Source organism: Oculina patagonica, chromosome 2 (assembly GCF_052425735.1).
Source record: "Oculina patagonica isolate OP01 chromosome 2, crgOcupat, whole genome shotgun sequence".
Lineage (NCBI taxonomy): Eukaryota > Metazoa > Cnidaria > Anthozoa > Scleractinia > Oculinidae > Oculina > Oculina patagonica.
Genome location: NC_135759.1, coordinates 17846498 through 17861133, shown reverse-complemented (window position 1 = coordinate 17861133; position 14636 = coordinate 17846498). Strand labels below are relative to the sequence as shown.

At 35.6% G+C, this 14636-nt stretch overlaps 1 protein-coding gene and 1 pseudogene across 1 annotated transcript in view; one reads left to right on the top strand and one right to left on the bottom strand.

The window, feature by feature from the left end:
* Nucleotides 1-14636, bottom strand: part of LOC144643301 (uncharacterized) — a 203599-nt gene that overhangs the window by 80031 nt on the left and 108932 nt on the right. The gene's annotated exons all lie outside the window — the stretch shown is intronic.
* Nucleotides 12069-13196, top strand: LOC144642192 (histamine H2 receptor-like; annotated as a pseudogene).

Sequence of the window (14636 nt, the reverse complement as noted above, 5' to 3'; positions counted from 1 at the left end):
CCGGTGTCAATAACTCTAAGCATTACAAGGCCATAGCCAGACTTCACGCATAGACGAGGAGAGATCTTGCAAAGCGGGGTCTGGGGCGTACCCCCAGAACATTTTGAAGTCGAGAGGCCCTGAAAATGCGTTTTTCAATATTTTTCATAAGTTATTTCTTGAGAAAAACCAATCTTGTTCAACTGAAAGTTATTTCCCAACTAATAGTATTCTGTTTTAAATTTTGGGATAAAATCTACACGAGGCAAGTGCCTCTTGCTGGACACGAGAGAATTGAATTCATTAGTTTTAATCATTATGTTGTGCGTAAAAATAGTTGTGTAATATCTTTTTGTTTCTTTTGTTTTTTCTACCCGCATAGTTCCGTTCGTTTCTTTGCTTTAGTTATTTATGTAAATCTAGGCCTTTTTTCGTTTTCAAGTTGCATGTCAAGTAGATTTCTTTTTTTCGGGTTTCAACGTTGGATTAAGCACGATCGTTAGGACATTTTCGAGGGCATGAGGACAACTTCGTTTAAGTAGATAATTGGACGTGTATATAGTGTTTTGAATTAATCGAGTGCATCGTAATCGGAAATCGTGGAACGTACAATAAATGTTTCTTGTGAACACTTGCTAGTTACGGCCCTGATTATTGGTATTAAACAGTATAAGACATTAGAATTAATAAGATCGATAGAAGTACAAGGGTTATGAGCTACCCTGATTAGAACTGATTGTGAAAACTAGTTTAGATCAACAAGAAAACTTCTCCATAAACCGGCGATATTTCTCTCATTTTATGGAAAATAAGGTTCAACCTGCGTACAAACCTAAGCCTCTTTGCTAATTTTTCAAATATCCTCTGAATTTCAGATGCATTATTTTCATTCGTGGAGTTCATTTAATGGAAATGCTGTCTGAAACGTTCAACTTTTTTTAAACTCTTTCTTAATTCTGAATTAAGAAAGAGTTTTTGTTCTGTTAAGGTTAAAGGATGCATTATTTTATTCGTGGAGTTCATTTTGGAGATTCTGTCTAAAACGTTCAACGTTTTTCAATGAATTCACCTGGCAACATGCTTTGCCGTAGTAAAGTAAACAGGCAATTTTTGTAGTTTACTTGGAACAAGCCAAACAATCTCGCTAAAATATTGTGTTTTTGGTGTTTCTTAAAATTGATTAATTTTCTAATGGAGAAAATGAAATACATTTTTCGCAAATGATATCGCTGGTATTCTTTCCACCCTGAGATTATTAGGAAATCTTTCACTTTTATAGGATAGCGAAGTTCTGGTTGTCGTATTCTGTTAAAAAGCTTTACGAAACTCAATTCAAAACGCTGGTTTTGAGAATTTGGTGTTAGATCAAGACAATATCTCCAGTTGATGATGTTCTCTTTTCTCGTTACCAGTTCCCTTAAGAATTTTTTTTTTATCCGGGGCAATTCGATGTTGTTTATTCTTGGGAATTATAGGGTTCACTGCCAATATTCTAAATAATGTATGTTGTTACGCGTTTGTTCACATTTCAAAAATTGTTTAAGGTTAAGTTGTACTTTTTAACTAATAAATACTAAAACGGATTCGAATTTAGCTAAGATTTCTACTGTTATTTGCTATTTCTTCTGTTTTTCTTTTCTATTAAAATTTTGTTTTGCTATAAACACACACGAGAGAACAAAGAAGTAATAAACAAAGCAACTGCGCTGCTTGCATGTGAAATGCTATTGTATACCTACATCGAGCTAATTCAAGGCTAAATGAGTCGAAACATGGCCGGAAAAAATTGAACTCAAGAAATTCAAGCACGTTTTACACTAAGGTCAGAGCAATCCCATTGATTTTTAGTACATGGAAGGGTTTGCATTTAAGACTTGAAAAACCGAGATGAAGTAAATATATACAGCAAGATTTCTTTTAAATTCTATAGAATTATGACTAAAGGTATTAATATTCTGAATTTAGCACTAAAGTGTTGATAAGTCAAAGAGCTTTGCATTTCTGTCGCATTTTGGTTTTCGCTTTCATTTTGAATTTTTAATGTTGAATATTAAAGTTTAAAAGCAATTTAGATTTTAAGAGGAACTTCGAATTAATTTAACGTAACCAGCCATTTAACCAGTAAGGGCATTGAAGGTAACAACGAGTTATAACGAACCAAATTTTTCAAACCAAGCAAGTTCGTTTATCAATTCGCAAAACAAGTAAAGATGCTCATAAACACAAAGATGGACCTCTTGAAACTTAGTGATTTGTCATTCTAATCAAGTTACAATTTCATTTATTTTTTTCAGTGTTCCTGCCTTTAAGTTTGCTGATAATTTCAAGTCTCAAGTTACAATCTGGAAGGATGCAAAGCAAGAATCTTAAGCCTTACACTCTGCAAAGGTAGCAATTTCTTGCAGATATCAGCGATTAAAAACTTTCAAGCAGTTTTAACACGAATTTTTGAATTTTATTTTTCCAAAATTATTAAACCAAGAGCTAGCGGGAAAGCTTTTTATTTAAAGTCAGGTTACAACTTTGTTTTACTCAGTTTAGATTTCATCTAATACCTTGTCAAATTTTTGCACCAGATTTATTGCTATGGTAATCGCTGTTCAAAAATTTTTTATTTTCCCGCCAAAAAACTTAGAAAAATACGGGCGCTTAAAATACGCATGCGCCAATTTTTTTAAAAATTATTACTTCTTGTTAACATCTGTTTGAAATATTTTTATTTTATAATTGATTTCAACTTTATTATATTATCAATAAAATTGAATTCTCTTGTTTCCTTGATGTTATTTATTATGATTGTAAATAAAAGTCAATAAAGTGAATGTTTTTCTTTGTGATCTTTATTATCTCAATAAAAGCATTTCAACCACAACAAAAAGCGTTTTGTGTAACAATTACTTTTTTATTAGCTTTCAATACTCTTAATTAGTTAATTAAAATTCGATTAAATCAATTAAAAAGGTGTTGCGAGAAAATGTTCCCTCTATATACCAAGACTTTTGGCGGGAAAATTTGAACAAATTTGCACAGCGTTTCCCCTGACAACAATTTCGTGCCAAAAACAATAAGGAGCCATGTTGAAATTTTTTCCCGCCAAAAATTAATACATCATCTCGCAAAAAACTCAGTAAAGCATTTTTAGAACTATCCAAACGTACATCTTTTCTGAAAACATTTTAGTGCGAGATGGTGTATAAAACTAACAAAAGTTCGAAGTTCTACCTACATTTTGAAGGACAGACAAACATGACGCAAAATAAAGCGTTTGTAAGGGAATACAATGCCAAAGAACTTCCGTAAAATTTGAAAACCGAAATATTCACAATCCAGAAACTTAAGATACATAGCAAAAGTTTTAACTGTTCTGGAAAGCGTACGATTTCATGTTCAGTTTTCCATACATTTTTTAGCAGACAACAAGATTTTGTCCAATTTTATTGCAGAAAATTTTTCGAAATGTACGAAAAACTGAAAATTTAACCGCTCGCTTTCCAGATCAGCAAAATCCTTTGCCAATATCTCAAGTCTAAAGATTGTAAATATTTCAGCAATCAAATTTTACGGAAATTATTTGACATCGAATTCCCAAACAAACACTGTATCCCGCGCCATGTTTGAACATCATTCAAAATAGCGGAAAAACCATCAACCGGTCTTCAAGGACGATATGGCAAGATATAGTTGTTATCAGTCACACAAAACGAAATAAGTTGATTTTAAATACAATTGTTCTATGAAAGCCAAAATAAGCATTTTGTTAAACTGTTTTTCAATGTCAGGTGCTTTGAAAAGCTTTAAAGTTTTTGACGTCCGCTTAATAAAAACATATAAAACAAAGTTTTTAAAACTGGTAATAGCTTGCCATGTTGTCCTTTCGACCTTTTCGCCCAAACAAATAAAGGGCAGTGTTTGTTAAACAGGACAAATAACACAGAGCGAAAATAACTTAAAAAATGTCAACTAAAACTCGTCCGGCTTTCCCCACCCTTTAAAATGACCGCTTTTAGAAACAACGTATGCCAATTTTAACGATTTTCTTTCCCAATTTCTATTTCGCTTCCTTGGTTCACTCTTTCCTTTTGTCCTGTTTAACAACCAAGCTTAACCTTTAAAACCCAAGAGAGATCAAGAGCTTATTTCTCCTCACAAGATCAACACAATGTCAAGTAACAGGTAATGAGAATAAGGATAATCATCAACAAGGGATATTTTGTGATGTACCACCAAATTCTCCGAACTATTAACAGAACTGCACGGCAATCAGTGAGGAGAATTGCTATCTTCATCTCGCGGGTTTTAAGGTTATGCAAAGCCCTTTGTATCCCCCTTACAACGCAACGTCTGGTTCAAAGAATACAGCGTGTTTTTTTGTTTCAAGTCCAAACATTTATTTATAACCTGAGAATTGCAAATGAAGATTACGTGGACCACAAAAACGATAAGAAACCGAACAGACGAAACACTGAAAAGATTTCGAATCATTATGTCAAACATTTGCTTGAAAATGGAACGCTTGTTTTCAGAATTATCGGCGACAAACACTCATGAATGGTCAGATAATAATTTAAACCTTGTCTTTTAATGAAAAACTTTTCCCGTCAAATATGCGATCGAAGCTTTTTCATCGTGTTACGAAGAATTGACTGTTGGCATTTTAAATTGAATTTTGACCGAATCACCAATTCATTTTAACAATTTACTATCTGATTTGCTGAAACCTTCAGTTTTTTGTCAGAGTGTTCTAATAGAAAACATCGTTAGTGTTGACCGAGTTTTCCTCGTGATATCATCAAATTCTAAAATTTAAATCGCCTTTCCATTGAAGTTTCTGTCAAACATTCTTTGATCCTCATTCCTTTAGAAAAAATGTCCGCATTTTGATCTTATAACGGTTTAGAAGAGTTGAATTCTTGCAATTCAAATTGGATTTACTAGATTTTTATGAATTCATTTTAAGATACAAGAACGTTTTGGAATTTATTACAAGAACTTTGGAAAACTTTCAATTTTTCAGTGCATAGTTAACTATGTTCAGTGTTTATAGAGGACAAGATTGGTGTTGACTGGATTTTCAACGATTATGATATCATCAAATTTCACTCGTCTTTTGAAGGTTTTGTTTTCAAATATTCTTTGATTCTCTTCCCTGAAGAAAACAATTGTCCATACTTTGGATCTTACAGCGTTTTCAACAAAAGATCTATATTGCAAAAATGTTTAAAAAAACTTGCATCAATTTGTATGCAGTGAGCTTCGTATAGCGGCCAAAAAACTGACCGAAAAGCTAAATTTTCCCATAGTGATCAGTGGTTTTGAGATACTTTTTAGCTAACTCGATGTCTAAGAACTCAAAATCAATATTACGCGTTGTTTTTGTTGTTTTTGCTGGTTTGTATTTCTGTTGCGTCAATTCAGGAAAAAAGACCTAAAAAAATTTCAAAAAATGATTGATCACAATCGAACTTCATTGACTTGAAAGTTTGGGCAAAAATCGCTATTTCTAAAATATTTCAAATAGACAGTTATTATTTCAAGTAGACAGGTTAAAGGAGAGCTAGGTCTTTTTTGTTAAAATCGCATCTAGACTTTCTGTAGTTCACTGGCTCAGAATTTGCAAAGAGAAATTCGACCAAATTTAAAAAAAAAAACGTTTTTGGAGAAATGTTTTCATGACAATTCACAATAAAGCTGTGGTTCCAGACTGTCTGTTCTTGCAAGTGAGAAAAAGTATATTTTCATTACACACGCTTTTGTGGTCCAAAATCTTCGCTGCAAAACGACTATCGATTGCTGTCGCTTAGCCGTACGAAATTGGGTGATCTAGACAATTGACTATTGAGTTTCCCTAATGGTCGCGGGTCGCGGGTTTTAAGTCGCGTGTCGCGGGTTTTGAAAAAAGTCGCGGGTTTTGAAAAAAGTCGCGTGTTTTTAAAAAGTTGCGAGTTTTCGATAGAAACCATTTATTTCTCAGTAAAATTCATTCAAACAAATTTAAACTCGTTTTCTTGGGAACTACGTTACAAAGTAGCCAATTACTTTGCGGGTTAAACAATCAAATTACGAATTTCGGAACAAACTCCCCAACTTTGGTCCGGCTAAACTTCCCAAGTTTGCAAGTTGAGGAGGAACAAGACATTGCTCGAAAGTCATGGTCATGTCGGAAATTCAGGTGAAGAAAACATGGCAGCAGCGGTAATGATCCAGCGATTCCAGTGGCTAGAGTTACAAAATATTTGGTTGAAGTTGAAGAGCCTGACGTCGTTTCGCATGGACGATCTGCCGATAAATAAATTTTACGTCGGCTGAAATTTGGTCAAATTTAACTTTTTATATACAGCAAATACATCTTTAAAATTTTTGTGAGGCTTTAACTTCAATGTCAAGTCTTCTGCGTTTGTAAACCGAATGAAATTGGACGGCTTTACCGATCTTCACGTAAAATTAATTTTATACAAATGCGAAAGAGTCAGACAAATTTGAATTAAAAGTCGCGACACTTTTACGGCTCAATTCTATTTTTATGGTACGTGTTTTCTTCCAATGGTTTAGCGAAGCAAAACGATTTCTGTCAACATAACTACAGAAGGGTTTTTAAAATCTGCGCCAGTTAAAAATTTTTCAAAGAGTTTTTGCCACAGAATACTAGTAAAAAATATTTATCAACCGTACGCGTTCAATCATGAATACTTTGGTTTAACTTCATGATCGCTCGCGCGCAACGTTGTTTTCAAACTTAAAAGCTTGATTGCAAATCATGCAATGTTTGATACCCAATTTGAACATGTTTTTTTTCAGAACGTGATGCAACGGACGGTATATGTAATCCTTATACGTACTGTGGGTCAGAACGTTGATACCGACGCCGTGCTTGTTCAAACAACTATTTTGAAACTCGAGCAGCTAGAATCGCTGAAATATTTCTGCCACCACTTTGTAACGTGTCTCGTTCCTCCTCAACTTGCAAACTTGGGAAGTTCAGAAGTTCAGTCGGCAAAGTTTGGGAAGTTTGTTCCGAAGTACGCAATTTGATTGTTTACACGCAACGCGATCATTTTAAAACCGGCGTCTTTGCAACCGGTTTAAATTTGTTTGAATGAATTCTACTGAGAAATTAATGCATTCTATTGAAAACTCACAACTTTTTAAAAACACGCGACTTTTTTCAAAACCCGCGACTTATTTAAAACCCGCGACACGCGACTTGAAACCCGCGACCCGCGACCATTAGGGAAACTCTTGACTATTTGTGGAAAATTAATTTAATTAAAGAGAGTTAGTTTTGAACGATACAATTCTATAAGAAACTTCCTTGAGCTGTTTGAACATTCTGTGAACCAGACGTTTACCAAAAACAAAGTAACAAGAGAACATGGGTACGTTTAACATCCTCCGTGTAATCTATTGTGCGAATTCAACACAAATAATGAAGACAATTTTCAAATTCACAAATCAAATTACGACGAGAAACGAAACTGTCTTTATGACTCTCTAATCTGGTTTTTGTACAATTTTTGTACATTTCGTGTTAATATTTCTTCTGTACTCCCTTGTTCTCTTGTTCCTAAGTTCCATGGAACTTTTAAAGTGGCACTGTCATTGTCGTAACGTGGACTCCTTAATTAGTTTTACCAGCTACACAACGACAATTTTTCCCAAGAATAATCAGCTTATAAATTTTGTGTTTTAAGTATCAAATCGTGTTTTCAAACAGATTAGTGACAAGAACAAAAAATTCTCCACTAGACAATATTGTTTTGATGTAACAAGAAATTCTCGAAACTTGAATTGTAAGAAATGTATAGTTATCAGTAAAGAGAATTGCTATTTCTAACAAGGTCCTAAAGTTAGTGCCACCTTAAAGTTTTTCATTCACAGTTTACCATTCGTAAATTAAAGAAACAGTGGCTCAAACAGTTTTTGTGTCTTGATGTTGGAATGTTGTTTTTAACCAAGATCAGTTTTAATGGTGAAAATGTAATGATCTTCACAAAATTATAACGAGATCAAAACCTGTTCAAGTGCTTTTTTGTGCATTTTTTGAGAACAAGACAATAAAGTTCAAATGTTTTCCTTCCATTTTTTTAAAATCAGTCAATGATTCTTTGAGGAAATGCACAAAATTTAGTTTCTGTATAAGCCACTATTTATCGCAGCGAGTATCTCGAGGATTAAATCTTATCTTTTCGTTGTCTTCTTTAACACTGATTAATCCATCAATGAAAGTCTTTATCCAGTCTCTTCTTTTGTCCTTTCCTCATCTCTACAAGAAAACAAATAAGCAAATTAAATAACACGATTAGATCACTCGTTTATTAAATATGAATTTATAGTACAACTTTCCTATAACGATTAAACTTTGTCTGTTGCACCGTAAAATACGCAGAATGAATTTTGTCGAATTCACAACGGACATCAGATACAAGTAAACAAATTTTCTCAGTCGAGCGAATTTTTATAAACCAAACTTGCTTTATAGTTTATGGAAAGCCGAAATGCCAAATTTATTTTTCAACAATTCCGTGTTTTGGAAATGCTTTTAAATTTATATGCATGATGCGTGTGAAATAAATTACATTGAATGTTGCTTTTTATTTCTCGAGGAAAAAAATCCTATTGCTCAAAAATTTGTTTATTTATCATTTGTTTCAGAGAATTGGTCCCAATATTTTCAGAGATAAGAATTGGGGTGAACAAATTGGTACCGGTGCTATTGCATAATTGTTGGCGGCGCGTGTTTGGTCGTGAGACTTCAAAACGTCTTGCAGAGAATAAAAACAACAGACTTCCTATGAAACTCTTAATGTTGAAATACACAAATTTGAGATTTTTTCCAACAACCGCTATATCAAACAGTGACCACGATGCGTGGAACGCCGGCATATTGAGGTTTAGCACGTGGTCACCAAAACTTTTGCACAAATTGTTTTGCACGACCAAAATTTGAACAAAAATCATTTTCATATCATTTTTAACGTTAATGTTTTGCCGTTTCGTTTTAAGCTCAGTCAGATTTTGGGTTCAGTAGAAACATTCCGCGTTATGGCAACACGCCGCGCCTACTAAAATGTCAACGAACGCGGCTAAACTTCAACAGACAGCAAATTGATTACAAAATGTTCAGGAATGTACAGAACTTGGTACTCACCATTAGTTTGACTCGTGTGAAGCTGAAGGATGTATTCGTCAGGAGGTTTGTCCACTCCTCGAAGGCAAGAATTTGGTCGTCAGAAGAGAGACACCGCTCGGCATCATGACACGTCGACAAACTGTTTCAAATGAAGCAAACTCATCAATCCTCATGAATATGGATTGCAAACTGGAACCAATGACTTGAAAATACGTCACACATATCAGCGAAAATATTCTTGGCGCGCTTTTTCACATACATATTTTATCAACAATGGAGTGCGTAAGTAAATTAGCCGCCCTCATTGATATAGATACGCAAGGTCCACATAAATTGTTTGCTACCCTTTAGGGAACAATAGAACAAACAACAGGAAAAATGCTCCAAGCTCCAAAACAATAGCAACTGCAACAATGGAGAACCAGCATAATTTCAAGCTTACGAGAGCTGTAAGACCACTGAATATGAAGGCTGGCGTTTTTAGGCGTTTCGAGCATTTTTGCCCTTCGCTTTCACTCAAAATGACAACAGATTCAACCACGGCTGATTTACCTTGTTTAAAACAAAAAAACGATAATTTAATAAATGTTTTATTTTTTTTTGCATTCTCGCAAAAAAGTAGACGTAGTAAAGGCTGGTTCTCATATGATCGCCCCGATCGTCGCTGTCGCTTCTGTCGCTTCAAAAAGTTTGCTTGCTCCAATCACCTCAGACTTTGCAAACGAGAGAAGCGACAGAGACGATCGGGACGATCATATGAGAACCAGGCTTAAGCAAACAACTCTTAAAGCTAAAAGAAAATGAAAACATATAGGTTGAATAGTGGAGATAGCTTATTGAAAGTGGAACTTCAAGTTCGGGCATGGTTAGCATGATTACAGAGGGGCTTACATGAGAGTTGGGAGGAAGGTTTATTTCAGCTTTTGCGGTATTTCCAAGTCTGCGTCTAACTTACCAACTGAGCCCTGCTTCTCTTAAGGCCCGGACGCACGGTGGAACATTTTGCGCGGAACATTTTTCCAGACGGCGTAGACGCTGCAACATTGCTGTCGTTGGCATTTTTTTCATAATGTGCAAAATGTTTCTTATGATTAGGCAAAAATATATTAAAAACAAAATGTTTCACTGAGTAGTTTACAAGTTACAGGCCTCATAAGGTTAAAAATAGAATATCTCTGACCTGTGACGTTTCCATGACAACTTATTTTGATATTATAGCGAGCTCAATTTGTCCATTGATAAAACCTATAAAAGTCTGTACTTAAAGTAATTCCTCAACATTTCTGATGAAGCTGCTAGGGTGCTGTTAGGGTGCTGTTAGGGTGTTGAGTTGATAGAGCGGCTCTAAATGACTTTTGTAAGGCTAAAACCAAAGCAGTCACATCCACCTAACCTTAACTAACCCAAATACTGCAGTGAACCAACCAAATTACGAACGAACTTATGCAAGCAGCGCTAAGCGCGGGAAAATGCGCCTACACAGAATCACGTGCTGGTGTTGATTTGGTTCCTGATTGGATAAAAGAATGTCAGGATGGCTCTGATTGGGTAGCTTTTTGGGCAAACACTCTGAGTACGATAAAACACTCCATTAAAAACGTTCAAATTGTTTGTCTGCAGGATAGACTTACTTTCAAGTGGGTCGTCAGTTCATCCACTTCCATGACAGGCTCTGTTCAGCGAGTTTCAGTCAAGGACATCTTGGCAAGTTCTAAACAAATATAATAAAAAATCTGCAATGTCACAACAACAAACCGATGAGTGGTGCCGGATCTCTTGAAGACCTGGATCAGTAACTTAGTTAAAACGGAAAATATAGACGGCAAACTGATCCTGACGGTGTTGAAGAAAACAGACGCGACAAACGCGTCATTGACACTTGTTAATTAGTTCTTAGAGCCAATCATGGTTTAGTATTTTATTTTAGTTTTTATTTGTAACGATCCTTTTACCTTCCTGGCTCAGCCCCTGAGGAAAGTTTGTATTACAAACCGAAATATAGGGCAAAGTCTTTTCAATACATTTTAGTTGTTTTTTCCACTTTGTTTATTTTTGATCGCTTTAGCTGTTAGGATCAGTTTGCCGTCTATATTTCCCTTTTTTAAAACCTAAACAAGCAAACACGAAGGAAGAAGGATTCTTACATGAAGCACCAACAATACAAACTGTGTTCGACTGCATGACACTTGCACTCAAAACAGCGATCAAAATAAGTAAGCAGTGTCAATAAGCTTTAATATATTGTCAGGCAGACATGCAGGTGATCCGAATACTGAATACAATGTAAACAAAACAATTGTTTCCAATTTGCAAAACTCCACACTGTTTGGCCGAGGCGAAAAACCAAGCCTTTAAGAACGCTTCAACATTAAATTGCAGTTAGTTTTTCTCTCAGTAATGCAGCAAAGAAAGAAGAAAATGCCGCTTCTTTACGTTATGTTCAAAGATTTAGAAAGAAAAAAAGGAAAAGTATGGCCGAAAATCGCTGGATAACGCCTCCAAAAGTCTTCACAAAAAAGTCTCTTAGGTTTGCCTGAAAGTGAAATTACCGGTTTCAATTTCCCACAAAATTTTGTATGTTCAGTAGAAAGCCATTGTTTTGGCACGTTCTTAAATTGGCCCGTGTGAAAACGATCCACTTATGAAACGAAGAAACTCGCAAGGACTCAGTTTATCGAGCAAATCTGAGCCTGTTCACTGGCTTGTCATTAGTTTAACTCCCAGTAGAGTAAAAAAGGAGGGGAATTTTTTTTCGTTTAAAAAATAATTAGTGTTCTTCTGGGACACTGAAAATGTCTTTTCAGTATGAACGCCTTTTCAAATTGCAGCCTGGACCAAATTTCCGTTCCATTGTAACTATTGTTTGGTTCGTTGAAATGCGTTCTACTACGGTTTTAAATTTTCCGGCAGTTTTCATTTAAACGATCTGAAGAACACGTAAGACTCAGTAAATCGAGCAAAGATGAATCACACCACAGACAACACCACATTACTCACTTGTGGTTTTTCTTTTCTTCCTCTAATTCCTGCAAAGATATCTTCCGATCTTCGTGCTGTATTTGTGGTTAGAATCGCCGTTAACGCTCTCGCCTGTCCTCTCACTATTTTGCTGAACATCCTGGTGATGGTGGCAGTGAAAACCAAACGACAGCTTCGCACCAAGTCTAACGTAGCACTCGCCTGTTTAGCCACAACTGACCTTTTAGTTGGACTAGTTGTTCAGCCTTTACATATCGCCGGCGCAGGTTTCCTTCTCAGCGGTCAAGAAAACACGTTTTGCACTATAAACAACATATCAAAAGGTGTTTCAATAACATTTGTATTGGCGTCGCTTCATCATTTGCTGTTGATGAGTGCAGAGCGTTATTTCGCGATAAAACACCCCTTTGTACACGAGAACTAGGTCACTGAAGCTCGTATCATCATAGCCTCTGGTCTGGCGTGGGCTGCAGCGATCGTCTTTTTCTACCTCGTGACGGCAGCAAAAATCTTTCAGACGATAATAGCAGTTTCGGAATCGCTGTTTCTTATTCTCCCCGTTTACTTTAACGTTTCAGTATACAAGGAAGTCCGCCGCAACGAGAAACAAATTGCGGCCAACCAAGTTTCCCCAGAAGCCAAGGAGAAGCTACTCAAAAATAACAAAGCTTTTTACAGCACAGCTGTTGTACTGCTTGTTATGTTTTTGTGTTACATCCCGACGAAAATTTGTGCTGTTTTCCTTTTCTTTTTCAAAGACAGAATTTCTGCTAATGTAGGGCATATTGTTATTGGTCTTGTTACTTTACTGCCAGTAATTAATTCGTTGTTTAATTCGTTGATTTACGCTGTTAGAATAAGATATTTTCGCGTAGCTTTCATTCAGTTGTTGACAAGAAAAACTATTGCACAAGCTGAGGAACTTGAAAGGAACATCTTTGGACCAAGACAGATTGGAGTTATAGCTAATACCGAACAAGAACAAGATAGGGCTAGCCGAGAAGAAGATAAGCAACAAGAAAATGAGACATTGAATAATGAACATGCAACTACAGTGCGAACACAGCCGCAAGAGGAATATGAAGGAACACCTCTGCCAGGACAATTTTAAACATTTCCAAAACGGTAGTTTTTACTCGAAAATCCCTTGAAGACTTCAATTTCAAAGATCGTTTTCGATTGCGGAAAAAAAATATTTAATAAATGTAATTATAATTATAAGTGGTAAAAGAAAAGAGTGGGAAAAAACGGAGACATCCATACATCTCAAAACTAGTTTAGTGAATAAAGGAAATGCGGATCGTATACAATTAGCGACAATTTAAGATAACGACTTGAAAAAAGGATCTGAATGCTAGTACGTTATTAAATGGTTATTAAGTTAATTTTGCTGTCAATATTTTTTGATATGATGTGATCTTTCTCTTTGAGACATACAACACAGATTCTCCCCGAAAACAAAATAAAAAAATCTCGATGATTTGGTAAGTGCAGAATGCAATATGGAACAATTGAAAGTATGATGTTTTATATATGTTCGTGTTTATTTGCTTTATTTTACTTTCGGAAAAACTGTTCACAGGCTACTTGTATTCTTTCCCAGGTGTTCCTTACGCTAATCTTTGCAAACGTAACACGACACTTTTGTTCGTTTGTAACAAAATACTTTTGTCTTCCTTGAAAATGCGATAACATGAAACTTTTGTTTTTTGTTTGTTTTACGGCGGCATCGATGACATTTGTTTAATTTAATTAAGTTACGGTTTAGACTGCACGAAAGACGATCCTCAAAAACTAAAGAAACAAATCTAATCAAAAAACATATTTTTCGACAGGTTTTTTAAAACGCAGTACAGCTAGGATATTTGTTTCCTGGTTATCAGGTGTTCACGCCAAAAAATCCCGGTGCAAGTTTTTGCATACCTAATTACGAAAGCGCTGTGAAAGTCTCAAAATCGAATTTAATTAATTTGCGGTTTTTACTTGGCGCCAAGGAGTCTGCAGGAAGCCTACCGCAAACACGCAATACAAGCGATGTTTATGATAGTTCCAGAAAACAACGTGGACTAATCTGCGCATGCGTTTGGTGTAAATTACGTTGAGTAGTACCACAAGGAGAGCAAAGGGTTTTCTGAAACAAATCTATACGTTTGAGATCTTCATATGAAAGTAACGTAGATGTGCTCCAGGTTTTACCTAGGGGTACGGTCAGGTACTCCCCACCCCCACCCCCTCCACAAGGAATAATTAATTAATTGATATTAATTAATTAATTGGTGATTAAAAGTTTACACATTAGCGCGTTAGGGGTTTAGAAGACGACAGCCCACCAAACCATCACAAAAGTGCATTCTGCACTAAAAAACGGGAAAATATCCTAACAAAAGTTCCATAAAAAAGGAAAGGGAAAATGCACAAGAGAAAACACTGACAGCGTAAAACATTATCTGTCGCATTTTTCGATCCTTGTAGGACCATGAGGACTACTTGACATAAGATTGTATTTATTCGGCACAATTTTTTTTTCATTTGACGCGCGCAAACTTCGCTG